This window comes from Antechinus flavipes, chromosome 2, assembly GCF_016432865.1.
Source record: "Antechinus flavipes isolate AdamAnt ecotype Samford, QLD, Australia chromosome 2, AdamAnt_v2, whole genome shotgun sequence".
In the NCBI taxonomy this organism is placed as follows: Eukaryota; Metazoa; Chordata; class Mammalia; order Dasyuromorphia; family Dasyuridae; genus Antechinus; species Antechinus flavipes.
Window position 1 is genome coordinate 244,717,581 of NC_067399.1, and position 20,726 is coordinate 244,738,306.

General features: G+C 41.0%; 1 long non-coding RNA gene across 1 annotated transcript; it reads right to left on the reverse strand.

Moving 5' to 3' along the window:
• Positions 1–16,561: 16,561 nt before the first annotated feature.
• On the reverse strand, positions 16,562–18,622 carry LOC127552460 (uncharacterized). Its single transcript, XR_007951393.1, has 2 exons — positions 18,311–18,622; positions 16,562–16,715 (listed from the first exon to the last, which is right to left on the reverse strand). It is a non-coding gene; the product is annotated as an uncharacterized LOC127552460 (long non-coding RNA).
• Positions 18,623–20,726: the final 2,104 nt, after the last annotated feature.

A 20,726-nucleotide genomic window follows, 5' to 3' on the forward strand; every position in this document is an offset into this window, starting at 1 on the left:
CTGGGATCCTTGACTGGAGGATGGAACCCTTGGCAGTTCTGACTTTGCCTTGCTTGAGTGTTCTTGTCTGAGTTGTTTGAAGGCCTCTAGCAGACTAAGAAGAGTTCTCATAAGAGACCAGAAACACTTCAGTATTAAGGCCCAAAGTATGAACCACAGCTCATTGAGAACAGTAGCATTTAAAGCCACAAAGGGCCCTAAAGATCCTTTAGTGTAATCCCCTCATTTTACAGATGTGGAAATTGAGTCCACAGAAGTAGTAAATAAGAAAAGGGATTTGAATCCACATCTCTCAATTCCAAATTCCACTTACATTTCTCTAACATTTATGTTTTACAAAGTACCTTTTTAGCAACAATCACAGGAGGTAAGCTGTTTAAAAACTTTTATCTTGGGGAAATGAAAACTCCAAATAGTTGTCTACAGTTTTACATTGTTGTTGAGCATCAGAGCCAGGACAGGAAACCATATCTTCTCTCCAGGTTCAGGAGTATATGGTACTACATCTCATGAATAAAAAACCATTGAGACCATCTAGTCCTAATCCAACCCCCACATTTTACAGACAAAGACACTGAGATCTAGAAAGGGGATTTGTCCAGTCATACAGATAGTCATAAGAAAAGCTAGGAATGGAACCCTACATTTCTTATTTCCAAGCTTAGAGTTCTCTCCAACCCACAAGGCTGCTTCTCAGAATGTTGCAGCTTGTAAGACACCTGAAAGACCATCTGGCCCAACATTTGACAGCAGAGAATAGCTAAATTACTTCCTTTCCTTGGATAATGGAGTGGCTCAAGGTAGCAAAGTTTTAGAACCTAGATTCCCCAATTTGAAATCCCTTGCTTTTTCCTTTATATTTTTAGAGGCATCTGTGGCTCCCAGAAGGGCAGGGGAGAATCACTACCATTCCACACTCACTCTGTGCAGCTCATTATAAATATATAGGGATCCCTGTACCATGGGAGCTTACAATCTAATGATAGGGATAAGATACACAGACCCATAAAATCACACATGCTATGGAAACATAGACACATACATAATTGTTACCAGTCACATCCCAATAAACATGCTTAGATAATGCTTTAAAATTTAAATTTAAAGTTTTAATGTAAAAATGTTAATTTTAAGGTACTTTGCAAAGTATTTCATATACACTATTTTATTTCATCTTCACAATGACTCTAGAAGGTTAAAAAAAAGTCTAGTCATTTGATTTCATCAGTATTTGGAACTCATGGTGAGGAATTCCTTTTACCAAGGCAGACTGTAATTCATAAATCTTTGTAAGTTTCTGGAAACACTGGGATAGTTTTTCATCTCAGATGATTAGATAATTTTTAGAGTTAGGTGATTTTTCCATGACCACATCCCCCCAGGGCATAGGTTAGACTCCACCCCAGTGTTCTTGACTCTACTTTTCCCTGATTCTTCTCAAGATAGCTAGGACACTATTATCTCTATTTTTACAAATAAGTAAACTGAGACTCAGAGAAGTCAACTGGCTTGACCAAGGTCACATAGCAAATGTGAGAGATAATAATTAAACCCAGATCTTTCTGAGCTTTCTGATCTTGTTTGGGGAATGGGCAAGAACACAAGAATTAACCTGGGAAGATTCCCTGGAGGAAGTGGATTTGAAAGAAGAGTCTTTCAATTGGAAACAAGTATTTACTGAGTACTATTTCTGAAGTAATATCCAAGTCTTTTGACACCAACTTTAGGGCCCCTGTTCCCCATATAATGTCAGATTCAAACTTGTTGGTCATATTCTGTGCTCCAGAACAAGGACACAGTAGAAAGGTGGAGAATTGTAAGAAATAATCTAGAATTGTGTGGCAAAGAAATCTGAGATAAATAAGTAGGCCCACTTGAGGCCTCCCTTCTGAAAGAACATGGACATGTATATTTGATTTTTTCTCTTTCCTTTCCTTTATTTTTATTTAATTATTTATTTTAAAGTAGAGGCAAGATGAGGTGAGGTAAGTGGGCTGGGACAGATGATTGATACAGACCCCTCAGGACGATGGGTTGAGCAAGGAAACCACAGCTAAAATAGTAGTTGTGGTAACCTTTCTGAAAGAAAGAAAAACAATCAGTGTGTGGCTACAGGTTAGACAGGCCCTCTCTGTGTCTCTGAGCTGCCTGGAGGAGGATGGTTGATTTCACAACTGAGGTTCCCTCCAGACTAACATTTCTCAGGCAGGATGGTCAAAGCCCTTAAGGGAGGTTAGGTCTCTCTGGGAGGGCCCTGGAGTCACCAGCTGCAGAGTTTTGAATAACTGTTTTGCGGTGGCAACTTCAGCAAGATGAGCTGCCAGCTGATTTGTTTTTCCTTTGAGTGGAGGGGTGCTGTGGGGTATGAGGGGATGGGGGTGTGACTTGATAACTTATGAAGCTCTTTTTCTCCTTATTTTTCTTCTCATTTGGATCCCCTGTGTAAGGTGAACTGCCCTCTGAGTCACAACCTAGAGAACAAAGGACTTAATGCTGGTCTTAGAGCTCATCTAGTGCCTTATTTTACAGAGGAAGAAAGAGAACCCCATATTTACACAGCTAGGAAGAAGTAGCAAGGTCCAAGATTCAAGTCCAGCTCTAGGGACTCCAGATCCAGGGCTAAGGCTTTTTTCCATACTGCTAAACAGTCTCTAGTTCAATTTTCCTTACTTTACAAATGAAGAAACTGAGAACCTGAGAAATAAGAGTGCCCAAAGTTACATAGCTAGTAGTAGCAGTTAACATCCAAAATCAGAATGGCTTTTCACTCTATCACAGATCATCTCATTCTAGTCCAGTGCCCTCATTCTGTATTGTGAAATTAAGGCCCATTAAGGCAAAGTGACTAACTCTCAGCCATTCAAACTTGTTGGTCATATTCTGTGCTCCAGAACAAGGACACAGTAGAAAGGTGGAGAATTGTAAGAAATAATCTAGAATTGTGTGGCAAAGAAATCTGAGATAAATAAGTAGGCCCACTTGAGGCCTCCCTTCTGAAAGAACATGGACATGTATATTTGATTTTTTCTTTTTCCTTTCCTTTATTTTTATTTAATTATTTATTTTAAAGTAGAGGCAAGATGAGGTGAGGTAAGTGGGCTCTTACCCACTGTCACAGCTCTGCTCATCTCTCCTTAGAAGCTCCCTTCTTCCCCTCTCCCCTCAAGCCACTCAGCCAATTCCCCTGAGACTGAACAAAGCACAGACTACCCAATCCATGGGTGGGTGGAGACTTAAAGGGGCCCTCAGCAAGCATTAAGGAAGGGGGTTGCTACTGTGGAAGGTGCCTCAACAAGCAGTAAGGAGGGATAGCTGCTGTGGAAGGGACTCTCAGCAAGCTGTAAGGAGGGGTAGCTGCTGTGGAAGGGACTCTCAGCAAGCTGTAAGGAGGGGTAGCTGCTGTGGAAGGGACTCTCAGCAAGCTGTAAGGAGGGGTAGCTGCTGTGGAAGGGACTCTCAGCAAGCTGTAAGGAGGGGTAGCTGCTGTGGAAGGGACTCTCAGCAAGCTGTAAGGAGGGGTAGCTGCTGTGGAAGGGACTCTCAGCAAGCAGTAAGGAAGGGTAGCTGTTGTGGAAGGGCCAGTAAGGGAGCTGGGTGGCTTCTGAAAGGGGCCCTCAGCAGGCAGTAAGGAGGGATAGCTGCTGTGGAAGGGACTCTCAGCAAGCTGTAAGGAGGGGTAGCTGCTGTGGAAGGGACTCTCAGCAAGCTGTAAGGAGGGGTAGCTGCTGTGGAAGGGACTCTCAGCAAGCTGTAAGGAGGGATAACTGCTGTGGAAGGGACTCTCAGCAAGCTGTAAGGAGGGGTAGCTGCTGTGGAAGGGACTCTCAGCAAGCTGTAAGGAGGGGTAGCTGCTGTGGAAGGGACTCTCAGCAAGCTGTAAGGAGGGGTAGCTGCTGTGGAAGGGACTCTCAGCAAGCTGTAAGGAGGGGTAGCTGCTGTGGAAGGGACTCTCAGCAAGCTGTAAGGAGGGGTAGCGGCTGTGGAAGGGACTCTCAGCAAGCTGTAAGGAGGGGTAGCTGCTGTGGAAGGGACTCTCAGCAAGCTGTAAGGAGGGGTAGCTGCTGTGGAAGGGCCAGTAAGGGAGCTGGGTGGCTTCTGAAAGGGGCCCTCAGCAGGCAGTAAGGGAGCTGGGTGGCTTCTGAAAGGGGCCTCAGCAAGTAGTAAAGAGGGATAGCTGCTGTGAAAGGGCTCTCAACAAGCAGTAGGGGAGGTGGAATGGCTGCTGTGGAGAGGGTGGAAGGATTTTTTTTGAGAGGGGTAGACAGATTTTTATAGGTTCTTATTTTGAAGTGTTAGAAAAGTATCCTTGCTTTCACCCAAAGTGCATGGAGCCTTGCTGTCTCCCTCCCACCCTCCCCCACACACATATCGGAGCTCCCTCAAGTGCAGAGCTGCCATTTGTCTGTGGGGAGGGTGCTTAAGGCCCAAATTGCTCCAAGCCTGAGAGTTAAGTGTCCAAGAAATGTGTCCAGGAGAATCCAGCCCCTGGGGAAAGCCAATCCCTTAAGAATGGGCTCTGGCATGTGTGTGTTTAAGTAAGCCCTTTTGTGCCCAGGCCATGGGCCAAGTCTGAGCCGCCTCAAGTGCAATAGTCAGGTGTTGGGGGAGGGGTCACTAAAGAAGGCCCTTGGCAGGCCCAAGGGATAAGCAGGGAAGAAAGGAAAAGAAAAGGGGAAGAAATATAGAAGAGGAAAGGAGCCAGGGAAAAGAATGGAGTGATGTATTCAGCCTAATAAATTACCTGGGAGGCATTGGAAGAATCAATTCCTCTAAACCTCAGGTATAAAATGAGGGATTAAACTAGACTCAGAAATTTAGAGCTGGGAGGGACCTTAGAATACACTTGGTTCAAACTATTCTACAGATGAGGAAATTGAGGTCCAAGTCACCTTAATAACAAGGGCAGAATTTGCACCCAAGTACTCTGACTCCAAATCCATCATTCTTTGTACCATTTCACACTGCAACTCCTAACTCCTAATATCAGTCCTGTGACTTGTAGAAATTCCCTCCAGTGATTCTAAAATTCCAAGATCCTATGTGATAAGAAGGGGTAGAGGAAGACAGAATGCGTCAGGGACCCCTGGGGACATAGGCTGCTCTCATTGCCCTAGACCATCTTGCCCAGACCCAAATCTCTTCTACAACACTTTACAACTACCTCCCCTTTCCACCAAGACAGTTATCTCCACCCATCTCTCTCCCTTCCAGATTTACTTTATGTATAATCTCCCATTAGAATGTGAGAGCTCTGAGTCCAGGGTCCTATTTGCTTGTATCTTTCCTGCAGGCACTCCTGACACATAGCAAATGATTAATAAAAGGTGCTCTGTATTTTTGTCTGCCTGTTGTTCTCTTGGATGCTGTCAGTATGATGAGGTTTGGAAGAACCTACTTCTTTATTTACAGACTATATTTCTTGTATGAATGTGGTATGTGTGTTTGCACCTGTGAGCTCCAGGCAATTCTGTAAGATTTTAAACTGCACATGATTTGCTGAGCTACATTGTGGGAGGAAATTTGCACACTAAGAGTTACTTACATTAATGAAATCTCAAGTCTGGATTCCCCTACCAACAGGGAAAAATGCTGGTACATGAATATAATGTGCCAAATCCTTTATTACACATGAAGTATGTGATAGGTACCTAGGTACCTATCAGTAGATAGAGTGCTGAGCCTGAAGTCAAGTCAGAAAGATCTGAGTTCAAATGTAGCTTCAGAACTCACTAGCTGTAAATCATTTAACCCAGTTTACCTCAACTTCTTCAACTGTAAAATGAGCTGGAGATGGAAATGGCAAAAATACTCCATTGTCTCTGCCAAGAAAACCCCACAGGGTTATGACGAATCAAGCACAACTCAATCACAAGAACAATAAGGGAGAGGGAACAAGGGAAGACTTCCTAGAAGAGGTGGCACTTTAATATTGAAAGAACTCTGGTATATGAGTCTGCTCTCCCAAATCAGTGGCAATTATTTGCTGAGCACCCACTATGCTCAGACCCTTATTCTAGGTGCTATTCTAGGCTGATTCTCTTGTGCTTTAAAATGTTGCTGAGAAAACAATGGATTGATTTAAATGAACAAACATGTAATAAGTAATCATGTGGAAGGTCCTCTTTTGGACTCTGGGCACACAGTACTAGACCAAATGCAAAGGTGGTTGGTCCTGGATTGGTTAATCAGGCATTCCTTTCAGTCCAGAGGGGTAAAAATAGCTTTTTACAGGCAATAGGTGCTGCAATCTCCAGGGTTACTCAGTGCCATGTACACTTGTGGTCTGAGCCTATAACAGGCATTTGGGACAATCTATCTCAATGAGTGAATTAGAGAGGGTTAAGACACCCCTTTACCCCCTCAGGGGCCCTCAGGAAAGATGATTGTGACTTGGCTCCACCTTATCACAGCCACTGAAGGTGGAGAAGCTTGTTGTCAGCCTGGTGACTAAAATAGTCCCTACTGGGTCTGTCCTCCAATCTGCAGCACACTCTTAGAAAGACATTAGTGGTATCTGGGGCCGACATGCAACTGAGATTGTCTGTTCTGGCTGAAACACTTTTTTCCCTCTTCCCCAAATACCTGCCCATCCTCTTCCCATCAGCCAAAAGGAGTCATGCGCTGTTGTCCCCTGAATACTGACCAGATATTGGCAGTAACTCAAGACAAGCCAACAAGCATTTGTTAAGAACTTACTGTGTGCCAGGCTCTGTGCTAAGTGTTTGGGATACAAAACAGCCCCTGTCCTCAAGGATCTTACATTGTAGTGGGTGAGACAATTTGCAAATAATTATGAACAAACAAGATATATCTCCAATAATCTTCCCTCCCTAATCCAGAATTCTTCTTCCTTTTCCTTCTCCTCTTCCTCCTCCTCCTCCTCTTCCTTCTTCCTCCTCTTCTTTCTTTCTTTTTCTCTTTCTCCCTCCCTCCCTTCCTCCCTCCCTCCCTTCCTCCCTCTTTCCTTCCTTCCCTTCCTTCTTTTCCTCCTTCTTTCCCTCCCTTCCTTCCTTCCTTCCTTCCTTCCTTCCTTCCTTCCTTCCTTCCTTCCTTCCTTCCTTCCTTCCTTCCTTCTTCTCTTCCTCCCTCCTTCCCTCTCTCCCTCCCTTCCTCTCTCTCTCCACCTTTCTTTCTTTCTTTTCTTCTTTTTCTTCTTCATTTCTTCTTCTCTCTTCCTCTTCCTTCTCCCTTCTAACATTTATATAAGACTAAAGGTTTATAAAGCACTTTATTCCCAATTACCCTGTGTTACAGATATCCCAAACACCAGTATCTGCATTTTACATATGAGCAAAGTAAAGCTCAGAGAGCTAACGTGACATTTCTGTTGTCCCACAATTGAGTCATTTCTAGCATGTGAACCCAGATCTCCTGACTCCAGAATTCTTTATAACAAAGCCATCCCTTTGGATTGGATATCCAACTTGCCTTCAGCTTTACCAGTACTACAATAAATATTGGCTCAGCCCAGTGGAATCTGGCAGAAACTCTAAAATCTACCCAGCTTGTCCCAGACTATTTTTCTCTTTTTGCCCTTCCCTTTTCTTTGAACAACATTTCAGTAGAGAATTCCGGTCAATCCAGATTCTGCTAAATGAGTGAAGATAAAATAATTACTAGAATTGGAGGATATCAACAGTGTCAGGGGCCTCAGAGATCATCTCAGCCATTACATTCATTTTACAGATGCAGAGACCTGAGGATTTGAGAAATGAAATGACTTTTCTGAGTAATAGAGCTAGGACCTGAACCTAGGTTTCTCATTTCCTAATCTAAAGCTCTTTCCATTCATAATAATAATAGCTAACATTTATCAAGTACTCACTATGTGGCAGGCACTATGCTAGACACTTTACAAATATTATCTCACTTGATATCTCATAAAAGATAGGTGCTATTATTATCCCCATTTTACAAATGGGGAAATTGAAGAAGACAGAGGCGAAATGACTTGTGCAGGATCACACAATCAGTAAGTTTCTGAGACCACGGTTGAACCCAGGTCTTTTTGACTCCAGGTGGTCTATCCATTGCTCTATCTACACTAAGGTGATTAAAGACCTAGGATACCCTGTTTTCCTTTGAGATAATTGTTCTCCCAAATATTCAGTGTTCCATATAGATCTTTTGATAGATTTTGATAGAAATGTGCATTTCTCCCTCTTTGGACAATGAGTTACTACTAACCAGGGCTTCAAGGTGCATTTGAGGGCCACCCTTTCCTTTTAGTTTCAGCTCCAATCAGAATCCGGTATCAGTAGACCAATTTCCTTTATGGGGGAGGGTATCTCTGAAGATGAAGACAGATGGGGGGGATTGGGGACTGGGAGGGGGCAATATATCCCTTGGTTTCATGTGCTGCCTGTGACTATTCAGCAAAGGCCTTGTCTCCTTTGGAACTGATCGGCACTCAGCAAAGTCTGGGTAGAGTCTGGGTACTGTTTGCTTTTATTTTCAGGAAGGCTGTATCATATTCACTCTGCATCCCAAGGAACAGCAGGGATGATGCCTTGGAGGACAGAGCTGGGCAACAGGGCAAGCACAGCTGCATCTGTGCCTTTCCTCGTGATCTTCCTAACAGCATAAACAGTGCCTCACAGAACTGACCCACAGCCCTGCCAACACGTGTCTCTGATGGCCCACGCTGAGGAATCATTTGTGAGAGCTGTGGGGTTCTCTCCCCTAACCTTTTGAGGCTATTGTTACTGATAGCCTAACCTTAGACCTGAGCTTCCTCTTCTTTCCCTTATCAACCTGTGTTGGACCTGCCATCCTAGAAGCAGTCTGGAAACCAGGGTCCAAGCCACAGCCCTACCCCTCAATAGTTGTGTGATTTATTTATTAGTCATTTATTAACTAAGTACCAATGATAATAAGGCATTGCTGGGCAGTGGGAGATATGAGTGAGAGTGATGTCCCCCTGTTCAGGAACATGACCTATTATTTGGGGGACAGTAAGGAAAGGAGGGCAAGTTCACAAATGCACGTGACACAAAGCAAGCAGAGAGGGGAGATCTAGGTAAAGTTGTATAAGAAGTTTGAGGAGGGAAGGATGACTTTAGGTGAGGGGAGCCATTGTGGGGAGAAGGCTTCACTGGGGGAGCTAGAGTCTAACTTGAGCCCTGAAGAAAAGGAAGCCTTCAGTATTCAGAAATCGGGTGGAGGGGAGAGAGAGTCCATTCTAATTATGGGGGAGCACAGAGGCTGGGGTGATCATGAAGGAACAGAGAAGAGTTTCCTTGGCCCAAAATGCAGAGACTCTGAATCTCAGAGGCAACTCTGATGTTATTTAATCCAAATGAGATCTGGACATCGTTGACATATTGAGGCAGTGCGATGTAGTGGATAAGACCCCAGGCTTAGAGTCAGACACCTGGGTTCAAATCTCGCCTCATATACTAGTTAATCTCTTTGAATGTTGCCTCCTCTGTAATATGCTGTTCTCCGGACCTTGATTTCTTTCCAGATCTAAATCTATGGTTCCATGACAGGTGATTATCCAACTTAAGTTTGAAGATTTTCAAGGATGGGTTGTTACGGGAGGCAGCCCTTTCTACCTTTAGAAGGCTCTACTCATTATGTACTGATGAAGGAAATGGGAATCCACGCCAGTATCTTTGCCAAGAAAACCTCATGGATGGTGATAGTCTAAGGGTTCACTAAGAGTTGGACACAAATGAACAACAACAAGTCAATATGAATGAATTTTTTTTGGCAAGTTCTATGACCACCTGGGCTTCAGTTTACTCATCTATAAAAATGGGGAGGAGGTGGATTAAATAATAATCTCTTGAAGTCCCTTTCAGCTATATTTATAAATTTGTTAATTTAACCCCCTTTGAAATGTTTATATTTTTGATTTGGCTCACTTGGAATATCAATTTATATATTTATTTCCTTTTTACTTTTGCCTATAATCCCTTTCATTAAAATGACATTTTACAATGTTGAAGCACTTGTATATTCATGCTTTCATTTGATTCTCATAAGAACCAGGGATCTTGGTTTCATGGGCTTAGAGAAGGGAAGTGATGGGCTTAGGCACACTTGGCAAGTGGTTGCCCATTGTTCTAGCATCTCTCTTCAAGGTTTGAAGGAGAACCTTCTTTCTGGTACTTTAGGAATGGGCTGTCAGGCTGGTGATTTCCATTCTCCAATCCTTTCATGATTTTATAAACTCTAATTTCAGACTCTCAGAGCAAACTTCAATGCTCCTGAAGAATCCTAAATTCTTGGATATTCTGTCCTAGGATGGCAGAGCTACCCCCTCCCACACCTTAACTTTATAGATGGGGAAATATGAGGGTTCAATGAAATAAGGGATTTGTTAGAGGATTTGTAGTTGAAGTGTAGGAGGCAGAACTCAAACTCACAAATTTGCTGGCATTAGATAATGCTAGCTCTGAATCCATTTTTTATCTTGTGAACTTCTTTGGAAGACCTAGAAATTCCGTGGACTTCTCAGAAAAGTGTTTTTAAGTAACTGAAGGAGATGATAAACTTCAATGAGAGAATAGTGAAAAGAAAAATGCCATTTACCCCTGTCCTAATTTATGGGCCCCTTGAAATCTATCCATTGACCCCCTTGGGAGTCCACAGACCCCAGGTTAAGACCCTCTGCTTTAGAGTTAATTTATTGTTCCTTGCCCTAAGCTGCCTCCCACCCCTTCATTTAATTCCTTTGTGGCAGTGCAGGATGGGGTAGGCTCAAGTTCTCTGTTCAGTTGGCCAGGGAGCTCTGTAGGGTGCATTAGCCTTAGGCTTTGGGCTCTAGTGTTGATTTTATGTGGGGGTGAAGTTGCAGTTGCCACAGCAACATGGTCTCCTTTTCTGTGTCAGTGAATGCAGCCTCTAGCACTCCACATGGGGTAGTAGTCCCTTGACTTATATGGTGGAGACATACAAATCACAGCCCAACCTTTGTCAGGGTCCCCCACACTGGTCTAGGGATCTGTGATCTGGGCTTTTCACCCTGGTCTCCCCCTTTAAGGAACTGAAATCCTGGCTCTCTTTTCCTCTAGGCCTGCTGGGGCTCTGGGCTTTCACTCCTGCTTGCGAAAACTTCACCATGTGAACGCATTCCTGCCCTATAACTTCACCTTTAATCTGGGCTGGGGCAATGCTATTTTTATTATGTGTGACAAGAACAGGAGAAGTGAGGAGGGGTGCTCACAGGGTAAAGGAAAGGAATGAGAGGAGAGAAAGGAAAGGAAGGTGTGGGGTGATCAACGCCTGCAGCTGTTGTGATAACCACTCCAAAATCCAGGCGATATTTCCCAGTGGAATGTGATTCTGTTTCTGGGAATAGCCCTCTAGGATCTGGAAGGGACCTGGAGACAAAGTCATTGGGTCCCTCCTATGAGGGAATGTCCTTGGGAGAAGTACCATGGAAAAGATAGTCATGGCTTTGAGCCCCCCACCCCTACCCACAAAGTAGTCATTTCAGAGTGAGCTCTCTCCACTGATTATTAGAGCAAAGATAATCCTTTCAGATCCCTCGCTTAGCACAGAGCCTTGAATAAAGTAGGCAATTATTAAGTGTGTGTTGAATTGAAATTGTTAAAACACAGACAATAAAGGAGGGGGCAGATAATAAGCAGAGAGGTAAGTGGAAATGCTGACAATATCAGAAGACATTCACCTCCCCTCCACTTTCCCATCTCTCTCTGTCTTATCAGTGAGAACATCTGTTAAACTTCTCACTGTCACTCAGTGTTTTCCCGCGACAAGAGGTTAACATAAATCCCTCTCTATCAATAGTCTTGGAGATAAGCTTCCTGATGGATGAGTAAGAGGAGGTGAGGGTGGGGGAGGTGTGCTTAAATGAAGGCTCAATAGTACTAAATGATTATAGGTCTGTAATCTTTCCTCATGTGGAGGTTGGGGATGGCTCCCTTGTATCTTTTCTCCTGCATATTTATGTATTTGGCATATCAATCAATCAAGTATTTATTATGAGGCAGCTCGGTGGAACCAGATAGATCTTTGAAACTGGAGCCAGGAAGATGGAGGTCAAAGCTAGCCTCAGATACTTACTAGCTGTGTGACACTGGACAATTTACTTCATCCCTCCTGCCTCAATTTCCTCATGTGTAAAATGGGGATAATAAGAGCACCTACCTGTTAGGGTTATTGTGAGGATTAAATATATTAACCTATGTGAAATACTCTATAAATTTTAAGGTGCTAGACAAATGCTAATTACTATTATAATTATTAGCTATTACTTTTTCCTAGGACAGTTATATGGTGCAGTGGATCAAGTACTGGATCTGAGTGAGGAAGATTTGAGTTCAAGTCTGATCTCAGACACTAGCAAGTTATATAATCCTGTATTGCCTCAGTTTCTTCATCTGTAAAATGAGCTAGAGAGGAAATGACAAACCACTCCAAGATCTTTGCCAAGGAAACCTCAAATAGAGTCATAAAGAGTCATATACATCTGAACAAAACAATGACCATTTTCCAAGATGCTTTTCCTAATGTCTCCTTCTGTTCCATTCTCCCCAGATGCTAGTACCTTCCTTCTGAAATTATTTTCTATATACCATATATAGATCTTATATGTCCCTATTCATCAACATATGTATATGTATATATGTATTGTCTCTCTCATTCGAATATAAATTCATTGAGATCAGTGATTATTTTTGTCTTTCTTTGTATTCCCTGAGCTTAATACAGTCTCTAGTACATAAAAGGTACTTAATAAATGCTTGATTGTTACTATTTTTGGACCCTAATCCCCCCATTTGTAAAATATCACATTAATATAAGCCCTATCTGTCTTGTATGTGGTTATGTGTGTGAAAGTGCTTTCTAACTACAAAAAAGTTTATAAAAATTAGTTATTATTACTATTTTCTCTCCAAAAGTCCTATTCTGATGTGTCCTTGTGGATAGAGATGACTTTTGGTTCTGAGATTATCCTGGGATGCAAGCTTTCCCATGTCTCCCTAAGATGGTAGAACCTGAAACTTAGTCTCCAAAGTTGAGAGACTGCTCATCAGTTTGGATCCTGCGTGAGGAATTTTTCAAGACTATCTCTTAAAAATCATTAATAGATCCAAAGAGGATCTGTGATCTGCACTGGTGAATGAAATACTGATGAAATCACAGATCCCTGAAAAACTGAAATATATCCTATTATGCAAACTTGTGGAATAAACAATTTAGCCATTTTGCATGATAAATCAATACAATCCCTTTCACAGCCAAACTCCCAGAAAAATAAGATGGACCCTCTTTTCATTTACTTTCTCTTTTTCCCCTCACTTACTTCTTGGCCCTTTGCAATTTGCTTTCTGACTTCTAAAATTGCTCTCTTCAAAGTTACCAATGATTTTTTAGTAGTCAGATATGATGGCTTTCATCACTCTTGATCCTTTTTGATCTCTCTGCAGTATGTGGCACTGTTAATTAATCACATTCTCCCAGATACACTATCCAATCTGGGTTTTCATGACAGTGCTCTCCCTCAGTTCTCCTTCTGACTACTCCTGCTTATGAATCATTATCCATATCCCATTCCATCCCATCCCCAAAGGGTAACTATATTTCCAGGTTCAAACATGGACCTTCTTCACTTTCCTTTTTGTCTCTCATGACTTTATTAGCTCCAATGATTTTTTCATTTCTATGCAAATGGATTTAAACTCTTTTCCTCTCACTCCAATCTCTCTCCTGAGCTCCAATCCTACATCACCAACTGTCTGCTAAACATTTTGAACTGGATATCTCACAAACAGCTCAAACTCAACAAATCTAAAGCCCTATTTCCTTTTGAATCTCCCTAATTGCTGTTGAGGGTACTTCCATCCTTGTAAACTTTCAGCTTCATAACCTTGGAGTAATTCTCATCTTCTCACCCCACATATCCAATTTTTTGCTAACTTTAATTTGTTCCATCTCAATATCTCTCACCTCCACCCCCTTTTCCCTATTTAAACTAGCTACTCTTCTATGACCTCTTTCTTTGACTATTTCAATAGCTTCTCTGAACCAATGCCAATTGTCTTGACTTATGTCTTCTCACTGGATAGCGTTGAGTGTGGAGGAGAGATTGAGTTGTACATCTCTGCCTCACTTAAATCCAAATCACATACAAGTCAAGACATCACCCTCATGATGCAGTTGGTCCTTTTTGGGGACAAAGGATGAACTACAGCCCCTACTTATCTTTCCTAACTCAAGTCTTTCCCTTCTCCAATTTGCTTTTCACACCACTGCTAAATTGATATGCCTAAAGCACTGGTTTTGACTAGGACTTCTTAAACTTTTTCCATTTGCAAACCATTTTTTCCAGGAAATTTTATGCAACCCTGCATATATTGATGTATAAAATAGGCATACAAAACATTTACTGAAAGCAAATCATAGTTTTGTGACACCCCTCTATATTCAGTTATAAGACCCTATTTATATATATGTATAATATATATCTTTATAAACAATCCACAATTTAAAAAGCTTTCATTTAAACATCACTTCATTGCTTAGTAAAAATCCAATGATTTCCTTTTTACCTTTGAGATCCAGTACAAAACCCTCTCTTTGACATTTAAACCTTCACAACTTAATTTCAAACTAACTTCTCGTGCTTTTTGTGCATTACTTCTCTTCATGCATCTGTGATTCAGCCAAATGAACAACATACTTGTGCCCCACATGTTAGACTTCATTTCCCATAGGATTTACATTTTTCTTGATGGGTTGTTCCCCATGCTTAGAATGAATTCTTTCTGTATCTTTCTCAAATTTTCTCTGGTCCTCTTCAGATCACCGATACACAATTCATCAACAAGCCAGAGTGGTTAAGTTTTTCCATCTTTTAGCATCTTCTAGAGCCTGAGCTCTGCTGGTAAAGACTTAGGGGATTCAGGGAAAACTGTGAGCCATGAGGAAGTATAGGAAGAAGACATCTTTTACTTAAATTTTAAAAAATCCAAATGATGTCATGTTTCTTCAGAATCCTTCTCAATCTGGACTGCTTATATGTAAATTGTTACTAAAGGGGCATCTAGGTGATCAGTGGATAGAGCACAGCCCTGAAGTCAGGAGGACCTGAGTTCAAATCTGCCTTGGACACTTAACGCTTCCTAGCTGTGAGACCCTCGGCAAGTCACTTAACCTCAGAAAAAAAAATTAGTTACTAGAGAAGGTATACTGTGGCATCAAGTGATAATGCACCATTTGAGGATCAGAGATGAAGAGTGAGAAGGGATCTCATAAAACATGTATTAAAACATCCTAATTTTAAAGAAAACTGATCAGGGAGATTAAGAGATGTGCTCAAGCTCACACATTTAGTAAACTTCAAATGGGGCATATGAACCAAGGTCCTTTGACTGGGATCCAGCTACAAGTTCCTTTCTCTACCATTTTTTGAAGTGCCCTTAATTATTTTTGAAGTCCTACTCATTTATAATTTATTCATGTGACTGTCTTCTGTAGTCAAATATGCTTCTTCCCATGTATCACTTATTTTGGATGAGTCCAATCATGCTTCTTTATCTTTCTGCTTATAAAAATGGAGTCCCATACAATCCTACTACCACCACTTTCACCCTTCAAAATTTAGAGGCTGCTGGCATTTCTGCTAACATTCAGAACTTCTGAACTAAAATAGTCAAGGCCATAGATAGGGAAATACTGAATCCAAACACACAGAATAAGCCTGTGAGTCCCAAGAGGCACCAAATTAAAATATAAGGAAAGGTCACTGGATTGGGTTCCTAATTCTGCAAACTGAATACCCAAAGCTCTGGGGACTTGGGCCTAAGCACTGGAACCATCTGGGGCCAGTTGGCTTTACTCTTCCCTGAGTTTTGCTTTGGGGAGATGATGACATCAGGAAGAATGGGAAGAACCTGAAACCTTGATGGAGAGCTGCATTTCCCAGGACTCTGAAACAAGGGAAATGGAATCTTTCTAGCTTGAGCTCAGAAAGGTAAAGAAGTCAGGAGGATGATACATACTGGGACAGTGGGTAAAGGCATCTGTAATTTGTATGGCTAAGGCATGACTTAGCCAAGTTCCTGGTCAAGATTTTTTTTGTCACTTAATTTAACTTTAGTAAGCATTTATTAAAGCTATGCTCATATTCATTACAATTATATTATTATGTATTAATAAACATTTATGTCTCTTGTGACTGTGACACTAGCTAATCTATTTTGGACAAGTAATTTCATTTGGAGGTTATTTATTTTCCTCATATGTAAAGCAGAGAGAATGATGTTTATACTCCCTACATCATAGGGTATTGTGAATACGGTGCTGTGGCTTACAAAAGGCATCTGTAACCCTCTGACTTTATATGCTTTTCCAGGGAATGTGGGACCCATGCAGGGGGAGGGTTGCTTGTTATTTTCTGAGGAGGAGAAAAAGAGTTTTCCAATCATTGAAAAACTCAAATGTGGGCCTATTCTGGGTGTGTTTGGTCAAGTCTATATTTGATGTCTTATTAACCTAAGTGATTGCAGAGAATTAAAAATCTTTTTCTGGAGAACAAAAAAAAATCAGATAATATCTTTCTCAAGGACAGATAGTAAGCCATAGAGATTTTGAGTATTTTCTCTTATTTCATTGTACTTGCTTTGGTCTTAAATCATTCTTTTTGTCTGGGGCATCAGGGTCAGAGGCCATCATTCAATTCAGATGCTGATTATATAGATTATGACTGCAGTCGTTCTGTTCCCTGGACCCAGATGGCCCTGAAAGAGAAAGTAAAGTTAGTGACCTTGACCAGCCCTCCCTCACTTAACTCCAATTTACTTTCATGGCATGGCATCATCTCCCTGATGTCATGTTTCTCTTTGAGGACACAGGACAGACAATAATAACATAATTAAGAAAACTCACAAAATGTAAAGTGCTATTTAAATGTGAATCATTATCATCAGTAATATACATATTATATGTTATATAATATATAATATATGTATTATATATACAACACACACATATATACATACATATATATATAATATATAATATATAATATATATATATATATATATATATATATATATATATATTATATATATATATAATAAGGGTTAAAGAAGGGATGGAGATGCTGAGTAGCATTGGAGGACTGAAGAGATGTCTACATTCGTGTAACCTCTCCAGAAAATCATGAATGCAGAGGACCCTGGCCCAGAGATGCTGCCATTATGGTGCAGAATGCTATCTCTGGAGGGTGACAGGAGACACAACAGTGAGGGGGAATAAGAAAGGAGCCTTTCAAAGCAGACAAGAACAGAAATGCTTCTCACCAATTTACTCAGAGGAGATAGATCTTTTATGAAATTTTATTTCTAATTTTTAATCTCTAATTTTAGCTATTAGAGATCCTCTGTGAGTAGGAAGTGATTCTCATTCTGTAGGCTCCAGAGACCTTTAAAATGAACCAGGTTTTGAGCTCTGCTGAAACTGGGAGAACGCCCCAAGAGACTGCTTACTCGCTTACTGTCAAGTTAAACCTTCTGCCAGAGAATTCTTTCCCAATTATCCTATTTTCTATTGCAGCGTGTCTTCAAATACTGCAGAGCCCCTGCCAGGAAACCATCACTGTCAAACGACTGGCACAGAACAAGGCCTGGGCAATGCAGCAGACTCCCAAGCCTTCTTTTGGTCCCTTTTCTTGTACCCCAGGAAATGACCCATGGTCTGGCTAGGGAGAAGTGCCTATCTTCCTAAACCCATTTTTTGCTTAAAATAAAACGAGTTCTCCCCTGGGCAAAATATACTATGGTTGGCTGCCAACTTCTAGGATCCATTTGCATAACAAATGAGTCTCATTCCTCAATTTTAAGGGGGAGGCAGGAGCTGGAGAACCTGCCGCAGCTGCTGCTGTTGTGGTGACTCAAGGACAAAGACTAGGAGCTGACCTGTGGCAAACTCCTCAATAGCAGCTTGCTGTCTCCCCACTCCTGCTGCTTTGATCAAGTGGCTAATGATGACAGATTTTAGGATGCTTTCTGCAAGAGAATAGTAAGCTGCCAGCTTGCGTGGGATTCCCCTTGCTCTCTCTCAACAATTCATCCTTGATTGGAGAAAGCCATTTTTGGCTCTTGGGGTGACAGGTGAGTGGTGGCCCTCAACACTGGATGAGAACTAGCAAGTAGAAACACTAATCATCCCACCTCTTCATCCCACTTCACTGCTTCTTGGTTTCAGAGGCTGCCTTCCTATTCCCTGTACAGGGAATTTTGTATGGAGTGTTCAAAGAGCACTAGCACCTCTGGTGTGAGGGTTTGCCCAGCTACTCATCTACCTCTGAGGTGACCTGTTACCCAACTCTTACCTGTAACTCCAAGAAAGTATAATAAGGGCAGCCACACTCCGATAAGGTGTGAGGAGCTAAATCACTCTGAGGGTAGCAACAGGTCTCAAATCTATCAGTGAGTTAGGAGGGAGTCTGCTGCAAGTGTGTGAAGACTTCCTGGGGCAGAATGAGCAGAAGAGAACAAGTTGTTCCAATTACAACGAAGATGACTGAAGCAGGTGCCATGGAGTGCTTCGAGCTTAGTCATCAAAAATGGCAAGGACGTCTACCGCACCCCGGGTCCTCATCAGGTGTGCTGACTTTTCTCACCATTGGCCTTGGAGGATTCTGGAAGAGAGCCTGAGACTGACATTTTTGAAACAAGTCAAGACAATGACCCTTGTGATGTCATTAGTTCTCTTCCAAAGCAAGGATAAATACCAACAGGAAACTAGTCCTGAGGTGGGAAAAGAATTCCAGGTCTGTGAAGGAACTGTGAAGACTCTTGGCAATTCTGTCTCAATCACCCTACCAGATACATTTGTTTAATCGGAAACATTCATTCACTGCTCACTATGAACAATGCAAATAATAAAAAGATGAAAAAATAAAGATTACTGTAATAAGTTTTAGTAGATACAGTTATAAAAGATGCAGTTTAAATATCTTCTACAATGTACTATAAGAGGAAGGAGAAATGGAATGAAAGGAAACAAAGTTAGGAGGAGCAAGTAGATAAAATTAAGTCAACACAGAGAAGGTCCATGCAGGAGTCAGTACAATTTGGAGACATAGAGGAGTTAATTCTCCAGACATATAAAATGGATTAAGAAAATACAGTGACTAACACCCCAAAATTTATATTTTTAGTTGCTACAAAAATCTTCATCATAATGATTACTACACATATCAGAATATCCTTGAGGAAACAAGAACAGGTAGGTTTTGCAAATCATATTTTATAGCAGAGAACATTTGTTGTTTTAGATGTGATGTCATTGATGTGGTTACCCTTACAGCCATTCAGATCTTAACTCATATGTCCTTTCTATTCCTCTATGACCTCTGTTTATCTTTACCTATAAAGCCTCCCCAGTGAGTTTACCTAACACATTGGGGGAATCTTCCTCTAGTTCTCCTTATCGGTGATGTCAAGCTTTCATAGTTATGGAGGCCATTAATTTCTATATAAGGATCTCTGCAAGTTGCATATTGATTTAATTTTAAAATATCTTATCCATGATTTATTGTATTTTTATTCATTTTGTTAAATATTTTCCAACTACATTTTAATCTGGTTTGGGTTGCACTCTGGATGGTCCTCTGCTCTTTATAATACATGGATACCACTGGTCTATGATTGGTCCACCATTTTTGGTCATATATTTCTCTAAAAACATTATGCCTTTTTTCTAATGGAATTCATGATTGCTTATGTGGCATATCCTATTTATACCCCCATTGCATTTTTAGTAACTCTAAATCTTAATTTTTTGGAGATTTTAGAATTTCACAATTTATAGCCATATGTTAAATTGGGATTTTTGGATCAGGGAGAAGTTAGAGGTCATCAATATCCAAAGGCAATTTATTTTCTTCTTCTCCTATTTAATTCTGATCACAACTCATTGCTCATGGGAAATGTCTGTCCAAGACATATATTCTGGTAGACAAGCTTCAATTGCTTGTCACACTGAACAATTGTTGCCCACTTAACATAGATAGTTGGACCAAAGTCTTTTAAAGGAGCTTCTGCAGTATTTTTTGACTTGATGTAGTCCACAAAATACCATCTATAAATCATCTGCCATATATTGGTAATCTTTGTTCTATTTGCACTTGTCCTGGAGCATCCTCCATGGTAAGCAGCAAATATCTTTGACAAGCCTACATTTTCTTGTTTTAGAGAATGACAAATATTAAAAAATAGAGTGCTATCAAAATAAGAATGCTTATCACCAGGTTTTTGGGGGGACAGCACAGGAGAAAGATTGATCTTCTAGAGGGGTTGCCACCTTAGGAGTATGAGTTGTCTTGGTTCTCTTCTCTGAGTGTATCTGCTTTCTCATTTGCTATGTGGTCCCTGTGGTAGTGTAGTAACCCAATGGGTGTGTGAAGATGAGTGAATTTTTCAAGTCACTTATTTTGCTATGATATTTAATTTAACACCTTTTACTTTGAACGTCCTTTGGTGGTCTGGTAAAAGAAGTATATTATTTGGGGCTTGTCAATGAAAATTTTGAATAAATGCTGATCTATGGTGTGCATGGAGGTAGAGATAGTTTTCAAAGAATCTATGTGTGAATAATGTTCTGAGTCCTATACAAAGTCAGGCTAGACTTTATTCTTGCCTTTATAGAATTTACAGTTATGCTTAGTGGAAGAATAAATATGTAATTAAATATAATACAAATTAGAATTAGAAGTAAAAAGTGCTACAATTTCATACAATGGT